The sequence below is a fragment of the Salvelinus namaycush genome, chromosome 40 (genome assembly GCF_016432855.1).
Source record: "Salvelinus namaycush isolate Seneca chromosome 40, SaNama_1.0, whole genome shotgun sequence".
Taxonomy (NCBI): domain Eukaryota; kingdom Metazoa; phylum Chordata; class Actinopteri; order Salmoniformes; family Salmonidae; genus Salvelinus; species Salvelinus namaycush.
This window is the reverse complement of record NC_052346.1, coordinates 20576392-20589600: the sequence shown is the minus strand read 5'-3', so window position 1 is coordinate 20589600 and position 13209 is coordinate 20576392. Positions and strand designations below refer to the sequence as shown.

General features: G+C 44.4%; 1 protein-coding gene across 1 annotated transcript in view; it reads right to left on the bottom strand.

Moving 5' to 3' along the window:
* zmp:0000001174 (retinoic acid-induced protein 2) overlaps positions 1-9471 on the bottom strand; it is a 22291-nt gene extending 12820 nt beyond the window's left edge. Inside the window, exon 1 of the mRNA XM_038979992.1 lies at positions 9379-9471. The gene's annotated coding sequence lies outside the window, so the exon portion shown is untranslated. The remainder of the gene's footprint in view (positions 1-9378) is intronic.
* Positions 9472-13209: the final 3738 nt, after the last annotated feature.

Genomic DNA, 13209 nt, shown 5'->3' with positions numbered 1-13209 from the left:
ACATAACACCACAACACCACAACATACCACCACAACATACCAGCACAACATAACACCACAACATAACACCACAACACCACAACAAAACAGCACAACACCACAACATAACACCACAACACCACAACATAACACCACAACACCACAACAAAACAGCACGACACCACAACATAACACCACAACACCACAACATAACACCACAACACCACAACATACCAGCACAGCACAACATAACACCACAACACCACAACACCACAACACCACAACATAACAGCACAACACAACACCACAACAAAACAGCACAACACCACACCACAACACCACAACATAACAGCACAACACAACACCACAACATAACAGCACAACACCACAACAAAACAGCACAACACCACAACAAAACAGCACAACACAACACCACAACAAAACAGCACAACACAACACCACAACAAAACAGCACAACACAACACCACAACAAAACAGCACAACAGCACAACACCACACCACAGCACCACAACAAAACAGCACAACACAACACCACAACAAAACAGCACAACACAACACCACAACAAAACAGCACAACAGCACAACACCACACCACAGCACCACAACAAAACAGCACAACACCACAACACCACAACATACCAGCACAGCACAACACAACACAACACCACAACACCACACCACAGCACCACAACAAAACAGCACAACACAACACAACATACCAGCACAGCACAACACAACATACCAGCACAGCACAACACAACATACCAGCACAGCACAACACAACATACCAGCACAACACCACAACACAACACCACAACATAACACCACAACACAACACCACAACATAACACCACAACACCACAACATAACACCACAACACCACAACATACCAGCACAGCACAACACAACACAACACCACACCACCACAACACCACACCACAACACCACAACATACCAGCACAACACAACACAACAACACCACAACATAACAGCACAGCACACCACCACAACACCACAACACCACAACACCACAACACCACAACATACCAGCACAGCACAACACAACACAACACCACACCACCACAACATACCAGCACAGCACAACACCACAACACCACAACATACCAGCACAACATAACAACACCACAACATACCAGCACAGCACAACACCACAACACAACACCACAACATAACACCACAACACAACACCACAACATAACACCACAACACCACAACATAACACCACAACACCACAACATACCAGCACAGCACAACACAACACAACACCACACCACCACAACACAACACCACAACACCACAACATAACAGCACAGCACACCACCACAACACCACAACACCACAACACCACAACACCACAACATACCAGCACAACACCACACCACCACAACATACCAGCACAGCACAACACAACACAACACCACACCACCACAACATACCAGCACAGCACAACACAACACAACACCACAACACCACACCACCACAACACCACAACACCACAACACCACAACACCACAACATACCAGCACAACACCACAACACCACAACATACCAGCACAACATAACAACACCACAACACCACAACACCACAACACCACAACACCACAACACCACAACACCACAACACCACAACACCACAACACCACAACACCACAACACAACACCACAACACCACACCACCACAACACCACAACACCACAACACCACAACATAACAGCACAGCACACCACCACAACACCACAACACCACACCACCACAACACCAAAACACCACAACACCACAACACCACAACATAACAGCACAGCACACCACCACAACACCACAACACCACAACACCACAACATACCACCACAACACCACAACACCACAACATACCAGCACAGCACAACACAACACAACACCACACCACCACAACACCACAACACCACAACATACCAGCACAACATAACAACACCACAACACCACAACACCACAACACCACAACACCACAACACCACAACACCACAACACCACAACACCACAACACAACACCACAACACCACAACACCACAACACAACACCACAACACCACACCACCACAACACCACAACATACCAGCACAGCACACCACCACAACACCACAACACCACAACACCACAACACCACAACATACCAGCACAACACCACAACATACCAGCACAACACCACAACACCACAACACCACAACACAACACCACAACACCACAACACAACATAACACCACAACACCACAACATAACAGCACAGCACAACACCACAACACCACAACACCACAACATACCAGCACAACACCACAACACCACAACACCACAACATAACACCACAACACCACAACATAACACCACAACACCACAACATAACACCACAACACCACAACATACCAGCACAACATAACAGCACAACACCACAACACCATAACACCACACCACAACATAACACCACAACACCACAACACCACAACATACCACCACAACATAACAGCACAACAGCACAACAGCACAACACCACAACATAACACCACAACACCACAACACCACAACACCACAACATAACAGCACAACACCACAACACCACAACACCACAACATAACAGCACAACACCACAACACCACAACACCACAACACCACAACATAACAGCACAACAGCACAACACCACAACATAACAGCACAACAGCACAACACCACAACACCACAACATAACAGCACAACACCACAACACCACAACACAACATAACAGCACAACACAACACCACAACACCACAACACCACAACATAACACCACAACACCACAACACCACAACATAACAGCACAACACCACAACACCACAACATACCAGCACAGCACAACACAACACCACAACACCACAACATAACACCACAACACCACAACACCAAAACATAACAACACGACACCACAACATAACAGCACAACACCACAACATACCAGCACAACACCACAACATAACACCACAACACCACAACACCACAACATACCAGCACAACACCACAACACCACAACATAACACCACAACACAACAACATAACAGCACAACACCACAACACCACAACATAACAGCACAACACCACACCATAACAGCACAACACCACAACACAACAACATAACAGCACAACACTACAGCACCACAACACCACAGACAGCACCACAACATAACAGCACAGCACAACAACATAACAGCACAACACCACAACACCACAACATAACAGCACAACACCACAACATAACAGCACAGCACAACACCACAACATAACAGCACAACACTACAGCACCTCAAGATCACAGACAGCATCACATCATAACACAACACCACAAGACCACAGACAGCATCACAACAGAACACAACACCATGTAATTTGGAGATCTACTATAGGCCTCGGGCAGGGGCCCGAATTACATTCAGCTGTCGGACGACTTTTCCTTGAGCGGATAGTTGGGGGGCAGGAACAGAGTTGTAAATAATTTGTACTGTGAACTGACTGCAAGAACCCCAAACAGATAAATGACTTGACAAAAACAGAATCATTTCAAACCTTGATTACATTGATACCATCACATCACACTTCCGCCTGGGAATACTTGGGAACAGATTTCCTACATTTAAATCATTCCGAGTTGATTTCCTGGTGAGTTAACAGTATTTTATGTGGAGAAATTAAAATGATATTGGAAAAAAATCTAGAAAACTTATAGGGGCCAAATAAAATCACTGGGCAGCCTATTAGGGAACCCTAGGCTAGATTGTCTACATCTGAGGACAGAGACAGAGTGTGTGTGAAAACAACACACAACGCAGACTACGTCATCTCTCAGAGAGAACAACTAAATAAAAGAGAAAATATAAGGCATATAAGAGAGAGAGGAAGACTTCATGTCCTCATGGAGGGGGAAGCAGTTCACATAATCAGAGACTTAAAAACGTCAATTACAAAATGGCATGTCTTCAACCCCAAACCTCAGAAAGCCTGTCGTTTCTCCAGTTTAATGGTACCCATGTGGGAAGCTGTTGCAACCATAAGGAAAGGGGTAAAATAGGCTTCCTAGTTTTGTGTCCCAAATGGCACCCTATTCCCTATTTAGTGCACTACTTTTGACTAGGGCCCATTGGGCTCTGGTGAAAAGAAGTGCACTGCACTGTATAGGGAATAGGGTGCCATTTGTGACTTAACCCTAAATACGTTTTCTACATGAGTTTGAAGCAAAGCTGGCACAGAGGGAGAGACAAGGCTGTAATTGATGAGGAATGTAATCTTAAAGCAGAACCAATCATTACGATCATTACGATGGGTTTGGAGACCAGTGCCTTCAGTTCACTCAGTTTATGCCCATCATATGAGAATCCAATAATGCTTTGTGTATGTTTAGTACTGACGTTTATAGCACCAAGGCTTTCCACTTTCCCCCAGGGCTCTCCAAACATATAGTGTGGGACTCTAAACCCAGATGAAGCCTAGTCCTGGACACACATGCCCAATGGAGATAGTCATTTGTTTAGATGGTTAGTGTGTCATTGTTTTAGAATAGATGAGGCTTCGCTCTGGCAGGCTGTTATTTGTATGTAGACGATGCTCTGATGGCCGTGTGTTTATAAAGGCATTAAGTGTGTTCTTGGTCTGGGCTGGGAGATTATTCACGCTGTAATACGTCATTGTTAACTGGACCCTTCGCTAAGTCCCGCCCCAGAATGTTGGGTAACCAATCGCAGTGCTCCAATGGATAGCAACTATCGTCGAGTCCAACACCTTGGACAAGCTGACGTAAATCTCATGAAAGCCAGTGAGGACTATGGCAAAAAAACAAGAGTTTTCTTCGAAAACGAAATGTTTAAATGGCTAAATAATTGCCCAGTGCACCAGGAGTACTTGCTACTGTGAGTCCTGAAATGCAGAGACTGTTGATGGACTGTTTCCCGTCTTTATTTTCTTTCCAGAACCCTTGAGCGTGCCGTCTCTGACCAACTCTCAGAACTCTCAGGTGGTTCTGCTATCTCTCTCATCTCTCATTGCTATGCGGATGACACTCAACAATTTTTCTCCTTCCCCCCTTCTGACACCCAGGTGGCGACATGCATCTCTGCGTGCCAGGCAAATATCTCAGCTTGGATGTCAGCCCACCACCTCAAGCTCAACCTCAACAAGACAGAGCTGCTCTTCCTCCTGGGAAAGGCCTGCCCGCTCCAAGACCTCTCCATCCCAGTTGACAACTCAATGGTGTTCCCATCACAGAGTGCAAAGAACCTTGGCGTGACCCTGGACATCACCCTGTCGTTCTCTGCAAACATCAAAGCAGTGACTCGCTACTGCAGGTTCATGCTCTACAACATCCGTAGAGTACGACCCTACCTCACACAGGAAGCAGTGCTGGTCCTAATCCAGGCACTCGTCATCTCCTGTCTGGGCTACTGCAACTCGCTGTTGGCTGGGCTTATGCCATCAAACCCCTACAACTTATCTAGAATGCTGCAGCCCGCCTGATGTTCACCCTTCACTGGCTTCCACACACTTCACTGGCTTCCACACACTTCACTGGCTTCCTCACACTTCACTGGCTTCCACACACTTCACTGGCTTCCTCACACTTCACTGGCTTCCTCACCCTTCACTGGCTTCCTCACACTTCACTGGATTCCTCACACTTCACTGGCTTCCTCACACTTCACTGGCTTCCTCACACTTCACTGGCTTCCTCACCCTTCACTGGCTTCCTCACACTTCACTGGATTCCTCACACTTCACTGGTTTCCTCACACTTCACTGGCTTTCTCACACTTCACTGGCTTCCACACACTTCACTGGCTTCCTCACACTTCACTGGCTTCCTCACACTTCACTGGCTTCCTCACACTTCACTGGCTTCCTCACACTTCACTGGCTTCCTCACACTTCACTGGCTTCTTCACACTTCACTGGTTTCCAGTTGAAGCTCACATCCACTACAAGACCATGGTACTTGTCAATGGAGCAGCAAGAGGAACTGGCCCTCCCTACCTTCAGGCTATGCTCATGTTTCCTATGTAGTGTGATTTCATCCTGTTTCCTATGTAGTGTGATTTCATCCTGTTTCCTATGTAGTGTGATTTCATCCTGTTTCCTATGTAGTGTGATTTCATCCTGTTTCCTATGTAGTGTGATTTCATCCTGTTTCCTATGTAGTGTGATTTCATCCTGTTTCCTATGTAGTGTGATTTCATCCTGTTTCCTATGTAGTGGGATTTCATCCTGTTTCCTATGTAGTGGGATTTCATCCTGATGTAGTGTGATTTCATCCTATTTCCTATGTAGTGTGATTTCATCCTGTTTCCTATGTAGTGTGCTGCTTTCCACTAGTTTATAACAACAGTATAACTAGGGGCTGATGTTCTTCCTGGTCAGATCACGTGGTCAGGAGAAATCAGGGGTCCAAGTAATGACCTCATAGTTTAAAGGTATAATCTGTAAGATGTGCCTTTAAGATGTGCTTCTGTAAGAAAATAGGTAGGGACAGGCTGTGGAATTACATAATGTGCCTTTTATGCCACTGCCGGGCATGGCCTTGACCAGCTAGCACAGCCAGCATACCCACTGGACAACAACACAGTGAGTGTGTGTGTGTGTGTCTGTGTGTGTGTGTCTGTGTGTGTGTCTGTGTGTCTGTCTGTCTGTCTGTCTGTCTGTCTGTCTGTCTGTCTGTCTGTCTGTCTGTCTGTCTGTCTGTCTGTCTGTCTGTCTGTCTGTCTGTCTGTCTGTCTGTCTGTCTGTCTGTCTGTCTGTGTGTGTGTGTGTGTGTGTGTGTGTGTGTGTGTGTGTGTGTGTGTGTCTGTCTGTGTGTCTGTCTGTCTGTCTGTCTGTGTGTCTGTCTGTCTGTCTGTCTGTCTGTCTGTCTGTCTGTCTGTCTGTCTGTCTGTCTGTCTGTCTGTCTGTCTGTCTGTCTGTCTGTCTGTCTGTCTGTCTGTCTGTCTGTCTGTCTGTCTGTCTGTCTGTCTGTCTGTCTGTCTGTCTGTGTAGTAATGTCTTCCACAGTTCTCTCTCTCCACTTTAACTCCCCAAAGAGGAAAGCTCCTCCCTTCTCCGTTTTCACAAAACAAAACACAGTTGAGGTGCCCAGATTACTGATATGTGTGTGTGTGTGTGTGTGTGTGTGTGTGTGTGTGTGTGTGTGTGTGTGTGTGTGTGTGTGTGTGTGTGTGTGTGTGTGTGTGTGTGTGTGTGTGTGTGTGTAACATGCTTTGACTCTCTCTAAACATCTGCATATAATAGAACAGTATTTCAAACTAGAATGGAGAGGCCACTGCAGGAGATAGACCTGATATATTATATATGGCAGAGGAGATAGACCTGATATATTATATATGGCAGAGGAGATAGACCTGATATATTATATATGGCAGAGGAGATAGATCTGATATATTATATATGGCAGAGGAGATAGATCTGATATATTATATATGGCAGAGGAGATAGACCTGATATATTATATATGGCAGAGGAGATAGACCTGATATATTATATATGGCAGAGGAGATAGACCTGATATATTATATATGGCAGAGGAGATAGACCTGATATATTATATATGGCAGAGGAGATAGACCTGATATATTATATATGGCAGAGGAGATAGACCTGATATATTATACATGGCAGAGGAGATAGACCTGATATATTATATATGGCAGAGGAGATAGACCTGATATATTATATATGGCAGAGGAGATAGACCTGATATATTATATATGGCAGAGGAGATAGACCTGATATATTATATATGGCAGAGGAGATAGACCTGATATATTATATATGGCAGAGGAGATAGACCTGATATATTATATATGGCAGAGGAGATAGACCTGATATATTATATATGGCAGAGGAGATAGACCTGATACATTATATATGGCAGAGGAGATAGACCTGATATATTATATATGGCAGAGGGGATAGACCTGATACATTAAATATGGCAGAGGAGATAGACCTGATATATTATATATGGCAGAGGAGATAGATCTGATATATTATATATGGCAGAGGAGATAGACCTGATATATTCTAGTATCAAAACAAATCAAACATACTGAAGTATGCTGTCAGAAGTATTATATTATCTCTGTACCAACGTCTTATCAATACCTCTAGCAGTCTGCCACAGATTATCTCTGTACCAACTTCTTATCAATACCTCTAGCAGTCTGCCACAGATTATCTCTGTACCAACTTCTTATCAATACCTCTAGCAGTCTGCCACAGATTATCTCTGTACCAACTTCTTATCAATACCTCTAGCAGTCTGCCACAGATCACATTTGCCATAGGTGGATAAGGCTATTTTATTTACAGTCCCAGTCTACCTCTAGTCTCTTCACGGTATGTCTGTTGCTGAGCGACCGAGCAGCAGGTGGGTTTGATCCTGGAGTCTTTAACGACTGAGCTATATTGTAGTTTAGCCTGTAGCTTTAGCCATCAGGACAATAGGTTATTGTAATTAGACAATGGTATGGATGACAATATAATGTGTGTGTCACCTGAGTTGTCCTGTAATGTATAATTACTGTGATCCGTCTAATCGTTTCCAAGGGGTCCCCAAAGGGTCCCCAGAGGCCTCTAGGGTTACACAGTACCACAGCTGTTTGGACATACTGCTGGACCAAATCACCACAGGGACAGGTGGGGGGCACTAAACAGTTATCTTTAGTTACAAAGGCCTAAATTCAATTATTTAGAGACGTTCATTTCTTTAGATATGTTTACATATATATTACTAAATATAGACATCATGATAAGCAAACCATAACTGTCTGAATCTAAAAAAAAAAATACATTTACTAGAATCCTACCAGTGTTATAAAAATAATTTGTGGGAGCATTGGTCAAGTCTACCCAATAAATAACATTACTTAATGACGCGGTGGCATTTGCCTTCCAAATAAAGACAGATTTGTTAGGCTATTTTCCACTTAATGTAGACTGTATGTATGTCTATGACTATGTCTCCACATGTGTGTATATGGTATTACCGTGTAATGATGAGACCCGTTATTTCTGTATAGGCTACAGTCTATGTGACGACCCCAATAAAGCCCCATAATCATTTGTCCATCCAATCGCATGGCAGGAAAGCTGGCCTTATATAAACTATCGCGTGCAGAACAATGCAATCACGTCGGAATGACTAGGTGTCATTAATTAGGTTTCATATACGGCTCCTTCCATCATTTTCTGCTCCTCCAAATACGAGATGGCCTATCACTGCCATTCAGCCATGCAATTTCGGCCTCTCGCCCCTTTAGAAACCAAACAGTCGACCGACCATCATTTCAAGGTAAATTAGAACAAAGATAGATTTATTACCATACAAGAAGAGCCCGTGTTGATGCTGTGCCCGATGTTAAATCGTCAGTGTCCCGACGCTGCAACGTAGAGACCGTAGCCAGCCCCAAAAAAACTGTTTCTTCCCTGGAGAGAGGCGGTAGTCCTGTGACAGCGAGGCTGCGCGCGCGCAGACGGTGTCCTCGGTTTTCTCCGGTACGTAGTATTTTGACAGGAGAGAGCTGTCCTCACCCTGCGAGCAAACCGTTATTTTTTATAGTCTATGAAGCATAGGCTATAGTACAGTAGGTTTATAAGGAACGCTGTCAAACAGATGTAACTACAAAATATAATAATTTATAAACAATAATGCCTACCGTGACAGAAAAAAATATAGAATTTCCATGGCAAAAGCATAGGCTATATCTATTCTATTCTATAGACAAGTAATCAAAATTATGACATTTATTTTATGGTAAGCATAATTTGTGTGAATCTTTATTGTTGACATTCTTGTCAAGTGACGTCCTTGTAGCTGTCCTGGGTCAAATACATTGACATGTCTTTCTGGGTTTAATAGATTGTTGTATACTCTGGATGCCTGACTGTGCTCACACAACCTTGTCCAATTAACATTACAACAATCATGTGTAAATGCATCCTTTCCACAATAACCATTGGCTTTACTAAGTTATTATCAACATCTGACATGCATATATAAGTGTTTCCCAGATTTATTAAGACAAGAATGTGTGAGGGGAAAGCAGGTCACCTTTTCTCTTTTTGTTATTCAAAACCACATCTTAGAGGAAAATCAAACAGTTGTATTATTGTGTAAAGGTTTAAGGCATGATGGCCCTAGAGTTAATTTCCTCTATTCTGACTGTTTTACATTTGGACAATGACTTCAGTTTGATTGTCACTTTCCTCAAGTAAGACATCAGTAGTGATGGGGGGGGTGAAGGGTTGGAAAGGGGGAGGGGTTCCTAGATTCTTACCCCAGAGGGTGGAACACAGGACACAACAGTTCAACTGTTTGAAGGCTCAGCTCCATGGGGAATTAAATGGGGAGAATTGAGAATTGATTTTCCCCAACTGGGGTTTAGAAGTGGTAGTGGTGGTGGTGGTGGTGGGTAGGGGCCTCAGCCCAGGACTGTTGGCTGGTCATCTGGGTGCGTCCTGGGGGTTAGAAGTTGAGCTGTGAGGGGGTCACAGTGGTGGGTCAGTCTTTAAAGGCCCACTATGGAACAATAGACCTTTCAGAGCCTGTCTGTGAGGAGACAGACAGGTCAGGCTAGGGGTGAGGAGACAGACAGGCCAGGCTAGGGGTGAGGAGACAGACAGGTCAGGCTAGGGGTGAGGAGACAGACAGGCCAGGCTAGGGGTGAAGAGACAGACAGGTCAGGCTAGGGGTGAGGAGACAGACAGGTCAGGCCAGGGGTGAGGAGACAGACAGGTCAGGCTAGGGGTGAGGAGACAGACAGGTCAGGCTAGGGGTGAGGAGATAGACAGGTCAGGCTAGGGGTGAGGAGACAGACAGGTCAGGCTAGGGGTGAGGAGAAAGACAGGACAGGCTAGGGGTGAGGAGACAGACAGGTCAGGCTAGGGGTGAGGAGACAGACAGGTCAGGCCAGGGGTGAGGAGACAGACAGGTCAGGCTAGGGGTGAGGAGACAGACAGGCCAGGCTAGGGGTGAGGAGACAGACAGGTCAGGCTAGGGGTGAGGAGACAGACAGGCCAGGCTAGGGGTGAGGAGACAGACAGGCAGTGAGACATCAACCACCATCACTTCCTGTCCCAATGCATTCCCTTCACTCTGCCAGGTCTGCTCAGCAGAGAGGCAAGGGACAGGGCCTCAAAGCAGATCGCCTCACAGTGGATGGGACCTAGCAATACAGTGCAGGCCATCCTGTCTGTTGGCTAAACTACACAGCAATGACACATCGCCATCTACTGGTGGTGGGGCCTCTAGGCATTCTCTCCACTGAATCTGAGAAGCAATGAAAGAAAATGCCAATGCGGATATGACAGACTTACAGCGAGTGCATACATTTTCAGTGTGTGTGATCTCTGTTAGCATTACACACACACACACACACACACACACACACACACACACACACACACACACACGCACACGCACACACACACACACACACACACACACACACACACACACACACACACACACACACACACACACGTGACGTGAAGGACGTACAAGGACACCACATGTTTCTTTTCAACGCAGTCACATTTATTGTCCTTTTCTATGCCCAGTCACTGAGCAGTCTGATGAGCTGTCAAATCAATAACATATAAAGCAGTCAATGGAGGTCTCACGTTTACCCAAAAATAAATACAAGACTCAAATAGTGTTGCAACTGCTCCAAAATATACAAAGGCTTGGAATTAATTCATTAATCATGTAAACTTTGAAAATATTTTACAAAAAGAAAAAGATCTTTGCAACATTTTTAAAAAGGTTTACTATTTACATTTAGTTTGTACAAAAATACAAAAAGTGATGCAATCTGTTCTGCTCTAGCTGTGAGCCAGGAGCATCTTGTACCGACCGAGACAGTTACACTGTAACGCTCATCCTTTTAAATAGTTGGTTGGTTTTTCATCTTTTTAAAGTTGGTTTTTCATCTTTTAATGTTAATGTTTAAAGTTTCAAAATCTTTTTTTTGTGTGTGTGTTGGTTCTTTCCAGTACACTTCTGACTCTCTGAAACCCTTTGGCAGAAGCCTGGCCTGTGCTATCCTGAACATGCATCCTAAATGAATGAACCATGTATAATATATTTTAATCAATAGGGGAAATACAGTCTTTTACACAAATCATCACATATCATCATCAATATAACTTCAGGTTACAGCAAAAAAGAAAAAACTTCACAAGCTCCACTATACCAGTGCAATAGGAGAATATTTTTTTGTTTGTTTTTAAACTTTGAAATAATGGTAAGTTCAGGGAATCATGTCTCAGAGTATAACAGTATTTTTTTTTTAAATCCTAGGTTAAAATGTGTCTAGGTCAATGCAAACAAGAGAAGATTATTACCTCTGGCTCTCACTTCTGTGTTGGGGTATTACACTTCTGTGTTGGGGTATTACACTTCTGTGTTGGGGTATTACACTTCTGTGTTGGGGTATTACACTTCTGTGTTGGGGTATTACACTTCTGTGTTGGGGTATTACACTTCTGTGTTGGGCTCTAATCCATTTCAATTCCAGTCAATTCAGGAAGTAAACTGAAATTCCAATTCCGATTGTCTTCAAAGATTTTCAAAGAGGAGAAATTTGGAATTGGAATTGAGAATTTCGTTAACTTTCTGAATTGACTGGTATTGAAATGGAATCGATCCCAACCCTGTTACACACATTGGATATGTCTCACGCAAAGGCAGGCAATAGTTTCTTATTTGAAAACGTTTGTCTGTGGGGCCTGGACTCAGACGAACCAATGTCTTTAGTTTGTGGGGCCTGGACTCAGACGAACCAATGTCTTTAGTTTGTGGGGCCTGGACTCAGACGAACCAATGTCTTTAGTTTGTGGGGCCTAGACTCCGACGAACCAATGTCTTTAGTCTGTGGGGCCTGGACTCAGACGAACCAATGTCTTTAGTCTGTGGGGCCTGGACTCAGACGAACCAATGTCTTTAGTCTGTGGGGCCTGGACTCAGACGAACTAATGTCTTTAGTTTGTGGGGCCTGGACTCAGACGAACCAATGTCTTTAGTCTGTGGGGCCTGGACTCAGACGAACCAATGTCTTTAGTTTGTGGGGCCTGGACTCAGACGAACCAATGTCTTTAGTTTGTGGGGCCTGGACTCAGACGAACCAATGTTTCCTGGGGGGAAATGGCTAC